The 8,808-nt window shown below is 52.7% G+C and overlaps 1 protein-coding gene across 5 annotated transcripts in view; it reads left to right on the top strand.

Annotated features, from left to right (window-relative positions):
• The first annotated feature begins 446 nt into the window (after positions 1-446).
• BCAS1 (brain enriched myelin associated protein 1) overlaps positions 447-8,808 on the top strand; it is a 97,550-nt gene continuing 89,188 nt past the window's right edge. The window contains exon 1 of one of the 5 annotated variants that reach the window (XM_072801463.1): positions 447-644. The gene's annotated coding sequence lies outside the window, so the exon portion shown is untranslated. The remainder of the gene's footprint in view (positions 645-8,808) is intronic. The other 4 variants (XM_072801464.1, XM_072801466.1, XM_072801465.1 and 1 more) reach the window with 4 other exon arrangements.

Raw genomic sequence — 8,808 nt, 5'->3', positions numbered from 1 at the left:
AAGAATGCCCTCTCCAATGTCGTGCTCTGTCTTCAGAGCAATAAGCCACCTCTAGGTTACCTGCTTTCCGCTGTCCAAAGCCCTATGGGAGTCATGTTTCTGTGACTGGGACGGTGGGTGACGTGCTAGTTCCTTCCCATCAGGTGGTTAGGCGGTGGTGGAGGTGGTGTTCTAGAAAAAAATGCAGGTGAAAGGCAGACAGGACGTGTTTTCCCTGCTCTGACCATGGCCCGTGGTTACTAGGGAAGGGAGGTGGCGACCCAGGTCAACGTGAGCAGGTGCAGTGGGTGAGGGGACAGGGACAGGATGCCTGGAGTGCCAGGGAGGCATTAGTGCGAGAGGAATCAGGTGTGAGAGGAGTCGGGTGCCGGGTTGTGATTGGAGAGGCGAGAACAGCCCCCGAATCCAGGAAGGGCACCTGCTTCCGTGGGACGATCCTCGGAGAGGGACGCCCCACCCTGCCTGTGTTTGCCTTGCTCTGTGTGTTCAGCCCGCAGGCTCCGGAGGAGGGAGCAGAGGGCGCGGAGCCCGGCTCAGTGGACGGCCCAGCGCGGCGCAGCGGCAGCCGGAGACGAGGCACCCCGAGCAGGAGCAGCCCCAGGGGACACAGGGCACTGCCGACACGCCCGCCAGGGGCCCGACAGGTAACGGCTTCCCGATCAGGCTCGTTGTTTGTGGCACGTGGCGAAATATGGAAGGTGGGCATCAGAGAGGATGGACTGTGACCCCAGCTCTGCCACCGATTCGCGGTGTGGACTTGGGTACGAGTGGGCCTCAGTTTCACCGTCTGTGAAATGGATCCACAGACAGCCTTACCTAAGTGGGTTATAGAAGGAAACATGGCAACGTAGGCCGCGGCGGGTGGAAGCAGCAGAAAGAGCTCCAGCTGGCGTGGACCCGTTGAGAGCCATTGCAAGTGTGAGACGTGGGGTAAAACACCAGCAGATGCAGGGGCGCCCCGGTGGCTCAGTGGTTGAGCGCCTGCCTTGGACCAGGGCGTGGCCCCGGGGTCGAGTCCCACGTCGGGCTCCCTGCATGGAGCCTGCTTCTCCCTCTGCCTGTCTCTGTCTCTCTGTCTCTCTCTGTGTCTCTCATGAATAACATTTTTTTCAAAAAATCAGCAGATGCAGGGGTATGCTATGTGGTGTAGGGACCACCGTCAGGACAAGAGTCCCCCGTAGCAGAGCTGACTGCGAGTCAGTGCCAAAGGGCATGGTCCAAGGCAGTGGAGGAGACAGGGAGCGAGACTCCTTGCTGAATCTGGCTCTTTCGTCTTGTTTGACGTTCAAAACCATCCTTCGAGGTAGGTGCTGGATTCAAATCCGAGCTGCAGGACTCCAGAGGTTGGCATCGCCCTCTGAGACTCCTTCTGCCTCGAAGAGTCAAGGTGATTAGAGGGTGGGTGCCCTGGGGCCAGATGCCACCGGCTGGCTGGGTGCCCCGGGGCGGGTTGCTTCACCTCTCTGAGCTTCATTTCCTCGTCTGCAAAATGAGCCCGATCGTAGCGTCCAGATCCAAGCATACTTTGTGAGGGTTGAGACTAATGCGTGGGACACCCGTGCGCTTGATCAATACTAGCTCTTATTTCTACTGTCATCATCGTCTCTGTTTTACGATTCTGGAGACGAGGCGGGGCAGGAACTCCTTCTGGGTCTCACAGAATGGAACTGAGAGCCCATCCGTTCAGGATTTGAGTGACGTGAGCGAGGAACGCACAGGAGTGCAGAATTTAAGAGACACCAAGAAACCCAGTCGTCAAGATAAATTATACATATTTACTTGAGGGGGGCAGGTGGGGAGCCGGGGGGAGAGGGAGAGGGAATCTTCAGCAGACTCCACACCCAGCGTGTAGCCCGACATGGGACTCGATCTCACAACCCTGAGATCAGGACCTGAGCCGAAATCAATAGTTGGATGCTTAACCGACTGAGCCGCCCAAGATAAATTAGATTTTAGTCACTAAGTAAAAATTAGCAATATTTAAAAATTGAAAATTAATGCTGAAACATCCACAATGAACAAAATCACATGTTAAGTAAAGATAGGATCAGTAACAGCGAGATTGTGTTTTTTAAGATACTGTGTTAAAGGGCACCTGGGTGTCTCAGTGGTTGAGCATCTGCCTTTGGCTCAGGGCATGATCCCGGGGTCCTGGGATCAAGTCCCCCATCGGGCTCCCCACAGAGAGCCTGCTTCTCCCTCTGCCTGTGTCTCTGCCTCACTCTGTGTGTCTCTCATGAATAAATAAATAAAATCTGTTTTAAAAATCTAAATAAAATGTTGCGTTAAAATATATTATTCATCTTGAAAGCTTGAGCTTTCTGGCGCCCCCACCCCCTTAAATTTTACACGAGGGGCAAGTGCCTGGCTTACCCAGCATCTGTGGGGACCTGCTGGGACACCACTGGCTTCAGGCCTGGGGTACAGATGTCCTGCTTTGCCCCTAAACAAGCCAAGAGAGGGACGCACTAAAGACATTTTCTATTTAAGGGGGATTGAGGGTAACAAGCCAGAGTCCCGAGTCGTGGAGGATTCTGTTTTGCCCCAGATTTCTTAAACTCAGGAATGGCTGGTTGTCTTTCTACCACGAAGGCATGTGCTTCTGCAGAGCGAGCGGCCGGTGAGAGCCCAGCCTGGCTGGTTTCCCAGGACAGCAGATGCTCGCAGAGAGGGATGGGCCCGGCAGGCCCAGGGAGGGTCGGGGATCCGCTCCACGCGGGCTCATGCGACCTGCTGGAGTGACACATTTGCTGATTGTCGCACTGTTGGCAGCTTCTCTCACCTCTGCCCCACACTGGGAATAGTTTAGGATGTGCCAGCCTGAGTCCCTGGAACCACATCCGACTCCATCTCTGCCTCCTTACAGCTCTCTGATCTAGGGGGACGAGAGTTCCTCTTCTTCATGCATTTAACCATCAACGCCAATTAAAGACAAGCAGGACAAGCAAGGCACCTGTCCTCATGGGGTTTGCATTCTGGAGGTGAGGGGACTGCATCACTGAGCCTCAGTTTCTTTATCTGTGCAATAGGAGAATAATGGGGTGCTGTCAGGAAAAATAGGGGCAATGCAACCATAGCTCCTAGCCCCAGGGCCAGGACTACGGTGAAGCAAACAAGGCGCCTGGGGGCAAAATCCAGTGGGGAGGGGACGCTCATTCCCAAGTGCAGATTCTGGACCTGCCCAGACCTGAGAGGAATGCCTCCCCCTCGCATTTTGTACCTGGATGCCTCTCTGGCCTTACCCTAATCCTGACCCCGCCTGGCGCAGAGTCAGCCTTCAGATAGTGCCACCTGCTACCCTATTAGCATAAAGACATTTACTGTAACACTAAGAGCAGGATGGGAAGCTCTAAGCCTTCTAGACACATGACCGTTGGTACAAATGTAACCGAGCGTTCCAACAGCAAGACCTCAATGACCAAGCTTTCCTGAAATGCCAACGTGATTTTGATAAAGGCACCTCGTCCCCCCTGGGCCCACCCAGTCCTGTACTAGGGTGTGAGGCTTGGGGAGCACAGTGAAGGGCGGGTTTCAGTCCTCACATGCCCCCTTGTGCAGGAGGCAACCTGTGCCACCACACATGGCGGCCCTCAGAGTATCTTACCACTCCCAGTACCGCGCTGGAGGACGCAGGCAGATGCAGGATCATGGGACCTGGTGGGGCTGGGCTGGTCTCTTTACTCATTTTGACCCTGCCTTTGGAATTGGGGGGCAGAGGGCTTGTCCTGCCGGGTGTGCCAGATGGCTCTGTTGGCTTTGCCCTCAGCTGGGTGGTGAGGAGAAGCCACAGTTTGCCCACATTCCATCGCATCGGTCAAAGGTGTTTCTGCTTACTTGGTGACTAATTCTGTCACCATTCCACGATTCGAGAACCTCCCCCTTCTGTTTGACAGTCATTTAGCTCCTTGCTGGCAAGGCAGCTTCAGAAGTGCTTTCTCCAGGGCAGCTTGCCTCTTGCCTGGTGTTTAATCCATTCCCTGGAGGAGAGCTTGTTGGTAACCGCTAACTGCAAGGAGGCCACATGAACACCAGTCCTTGGTGTAAAAGAGGAGGAGTTCGAGGGCAGCTTCCGGGGTAACTAAGTCACCCACGGATCAGAACACCGAGCTAATGGGGTCATAACATTAATAAGAGAAATAAATAGCTTTGGGAAGGAAAAGGAACGTTTTCTCACCTGACTCCTGCCATGCCCTTGTGCTAAATCTTTGCACAAAGATGATTGCATTCCTCCCAAAGTGTGCATTGACTTTAGATCAGACCACACTCCTTGACAAGTTGTGATTTTAATTTCTTATTGCACAGATCTGCAATATTTTATATTCTAAGTTGTATTACATTATATATAAACAAAAAATAAAATAAAAGCATAAGTTACCTGGCAGAGGACATAGTAAAAGGTAGGAAATAGAAAGTTGAGGGGCGCCTGGCGGCTCGGTCGGTTACGTGGTGGACTCTTGGTTTCGGCGCAGGTCGGGATCTCAGGGTCGCGAGTTGGAGCCCCACGCTGGGCCCCATGCTCAGCACCGTGTCTGCTTGAGACTCTTTCTCCCTCTCGCTCTGCCCCTCCCCTTGCTTGCTTGCTTTCTCTCTCTAAATAAAATAAGTACATAAAACCTTAAGAAAATGGAAAGTTGAGAGTTTGAACCAAGGTGCCAGGGGCTAAAGCCTGAGTTATGGACTCAGCAGCAGACAATCTGTATTAGTCAGCTCATGCCGCCACAACAAAAATGCCATAGACTGGGTGACTTAACAGATACTTATTTTCTCACAGTTCTGGAGCCTAGAAGTCCGTGATGAAGGTCTTGGCAGACTCTGATTCTGGTGGGACCTCCCTTCCTGGCTTTCCGGCTCTGCTGCCCTCTTGTGTGTCCTCACGTGGTAGAGAATGAGCTCTCCCAGTGACTCCTCCTCCAGAGACACTAATCCTATAAGACCGGGGCCCCACCCCACTAACCTCCTCTAACCTGGATTACTTCCTTAGAGATTTTTATCTCCAAATGCAGACTCAGTAGGAGTTAGGATTCTCTTCACTATGAGAGTTTGGAGGAGGGATCCCTGGGTGGCGCAGCGGTTTGGCGCCTGCCTTTGGCCCAGGGTGTGATCCTGGAGACCCGGGATCGAATCCCACATCAGGCTCCCGGTGCATGGAGCCTGCTTCTCCCTCTGCCTATGTCTCTGCCTCTCTCTCTCTCTCTCTCTGTGATTATCATAAATAAATTAAAAAAAAGAAAAATTAAAAAAAAAAGAAAAAAAAGAGAGTTTGGAGGAGGAAGTAGTTCAGTAGTTCAGGTAAGGAACATAGGCTCCCTGCATGCAGGCTCTGCATCTGTAAAATGGGATAATATCAATATGTGACTCGTGGAGTTCTTGTGAGGATGTGATATGTCAAAATAAGAAAGCATTCAGAGCAATATCCAGCAATGAGTCAACTCTGTAGAAATACTAGGTATCAGGGAAGCCTGGATGGCCAGTGGTTGAGCGTCTGCCTTTGGCTCAGGTCATGATCCCGGGGCCCTGGGATAGCATCAGGCTTATTGCAGGGAGCCTGCTTCTCCCTCTGCCTCTCTCTGTGTGTCTCTTATGAATAAATAAATTTAAAAATCTTAAAAAAAAAGAAATGCTAAGTATTATTATTATGAAGGTACAGCACATTTTATTTGGCCTTTATAACAAGGGCTAATCCTTAGTGCTTGACTGCTGTACACCAGCCACTGGGCTAAGCACCATGTGGACTGCATTATTTTTATCAGCACATGAGAGCGTTGAGGATGAACCTGTCAGGATCTTTCCTCTACCCTCATCCTTACAGGCCAGGAGCTGAAGCAAAGGCAGACGGCTGGTGGGAGCCAGGACGTGAACCCAGGACAGAGTTTACTCTGTGTCACAACCAGGGACTAGTTCCTGCAGCCAGCTCCTCAGAAATGTAGGTCACTAGGGGATGCTACACCGTAAGCATGGGGAGGACACTATGAGTCCGGCCCCTAGAGCAGGGTCCCTCAACCTCCAGACTGGGGGCCGTCCTGTGGAGTGCAGGGTGTTCAGCAGCGTCCCTGGTCTCCACTCGCTGGGTGCCAGGAGCAGCGCCCCTGAGCTGTGACCATCAGGAATGTCTCCTGGAGGGCAATGCAGCCCCCTGCTCTAGAAACACTGCTCTCAAGTTATTGTAAGAAACAAAGAGAAGCATATTTCTAAAGAGAACAGATATTGGCTGGGGGGAGAGATAGAGAGAGAGAGAGAGAGAGATCGTGAGTGGGGCAGAAGGAGAGGGAGAGAGAGAATCTTAAGCAGACTCCACCGCCCAGTGCACAGCAGGACACGGGACTCGATCTCACAAGCCCGAGATCATGGCCGGAGCCCAAATCAAGAGTTGGACACTTAATTCACTGAGCCACCCAGGCGCCCCAAGAAAACATTTTGCTATAATAATGTAAGTCATCGACAAATACCACAAGATCCAAAATAGTTAATGTATAGTCCTAGAGAATTAGGGTGTACCGCTCTCTCTCCCACTTGTCGGGCGCTGGCTCCATGCCGGGCACACATCTCCCTCATTGAACCTTCCCCGCAGAACAGTGATGAGCAAGGGCTGCTGGGCAAGTGCCACAGCCTCTCTGTCCTCAGGTTCTCATCAGAAAATTGAGCGTCTAACCCAGAGGGCTGTTGCAGGGACCAGGGGAAGTCGAGGCACGCAGATCAGGAGTGCGCGGCCCAGAGACAACCCTCCAAGCCTGTTCGTCGTTGTCATCATTAGGAGCACTGGGGTTTGCCACAAGAAAAATGCATCCGGAGGGCCCAGTGCCTTGCCCAGAGCCTGGAGTGAGGCCTTTTTCTCAGGGGCAGGTGGGGGCGCCCAGACAAGCAGGAGAGAGAGATTGCTCCCAACTCCGGCAACCCTCTCCCTCTTCCCGTGGGGCCTGTGCCGCCTGGGAGGGTGAGCCTGGCTGGAGCACCCACTCCCAGGGAAGGACAGCCGGAGACCCAGGTTCCCCTGCGTTCACAGGCTAGGAGAACAGAGGACCCACAGAGTGCCCTGGCAGGGTTGGGGAGGTCGTCAGATGCCTGGGCTGAGGATGCTTTGTGGGGCCTGAAGGCGGAGGCCCTTCCTCCATCTGAGAATCTCGTGTTCTGTGTGTCGGGGTAGGCAGCATCTGGGGGAGGTCCCTGGCCCTGGGTGGGGGGCTCGTGCACCCCTAAAATATCCACAACAGCCACCCTGGCTGCCACAGAAATCGCTGGAGATCTTGCAAGTGTACGGGTGCCCTGGACCCCACCCTGGAGAATCTAAGGGATCCAGTCCAGCGGGGGCCCAGGCACAGGGATTTTAAATCCACCCCCCATCCCCCTTCTCCTGCGTCCACTGACTGCGGCCTCCGGGACAGGGCCGGAAGTGGAGAAGTCAAAGGACTTTCTATCTGAACCACCCCCTTGCAGAGGCTTGACCCTGTGTTCTCAAAATGCTAAGGCCTCAAACATGAGTCTAATTTCAAAAACAGGACGCCCCGCCATATGGCGTGGCTGGTGTTTAATGTCAGGATAGGTCATTAAAAATAAAACAACTAACACCATTGGTTCGCGAAAGAAAGGGCATCACCTTCAAACTTTGTTGTTGTTTTTCAAAATAAAAACTGGCTCTTTCAGATGAATACTGCTTCCTTGATGAAAATCTGATCCGATTAATTTTTCTCGTTTGTTGGACACCAGAAAAAACTCCATCACAGACAAGAAGTATTGTCTGAACCATCCTGAGATTCAGTTTTGCCATCCGTCAACTAGGGGTGAAGAGGCCCTGCTGCCCAGGGTCCCTGAGCTGGGTCCTAGGGAGATCAGCTCGTCCCCGTGTGCCCGGGGCTTTCCTGGTTTTAGCATGAAAGTCCTGCACCCCAAGCACCTTCTTTCCCAGGACAGCTGGGACAGATGCTCACCATCCCGGGGTCTTCCACATACGCCTGACCATGAGACTCCCCTGTGTATTTACTAAAAACACAGATCCAGGGCTCCACCCCGGCTTTTCGGTGGAAGAATGTTGGGAATCAGAGGTGGTGCCAAGTTCCTCAGCTGCTTCCCACTCTCAGGGAGCTTTGGGGGAAGCTGCTTGAAAATCTGCATGGGAATAAGGATGACACCCCTAATCATGGCTACCACTTGCTTTTTTTGTTTTGTTTTGGTATGGTTTAAAGATTTTTTTTATTTCTTCATGAGAGACACAGAGAGAGAGGCAGAGAGAGACACAGGCAGGGGGAGATGCAGGGCTCGATCCCAGGACCACGGGATCACGACCTGAGCTAAAGGTAGACACTCCACCATTGAGCCACCCAGGTGCCCCATGGCTATCACCTGTACGGTGCCCACCATGTGCCTGGCCTTCTTCCCGGCACCTTGCACGTAGTAATTCATTTAATTCTTGCAATGACCTCTTAAAGGGGGGGGGGGGTGCTATTGTCATCTCCATTTTACAGAAGAGGAAACTGAGGCCCACTGAGGCTCGGTACCTTGCCCAGGGTCACTCACATCCTTGTCCTAATCGCCACGTGGCTCTCCACCCAGAGTGTTCAGCACTGGGCCCACACATGGCTAGCTCTCCCTCCCCAGCAGATGTGATTATCAGGATTATTTTCTTAGCTGTACCATCACGTGGGCATGGGAGGACTTGCCACGCTCGTGCCCACTTCTAACAGAAGATGTAAATGCTAAATGTGAAATCGCTCCCCTGGATTTCCCCAAACATTCTGACCTCACCCTGTAGGCCCAACATATTCATTTCTGCTGATACTGACAATGGCCAATAGGTGGCAGGAACCTTTTGTTCTT

This window comes from Canis lupus, chromosome 26, assembly GCF_048164855.1.
Source record: "Canis lupus baileyi chromosome 26, mCanLup2.hap1, whole genome shotgun sequence".
NCBI classification, from domain to species: domain Eukaryota; kingdom Metazoa; phylum Chordata; class Mammalia; order Carnivora; family Canidae; genus Canis; species Canis lupus.
The sequence above is the reverse complement of the archived record's forward strand: the minus strand, read 5'-3'. Positions and strand labels throughout refer to the sequence as shown.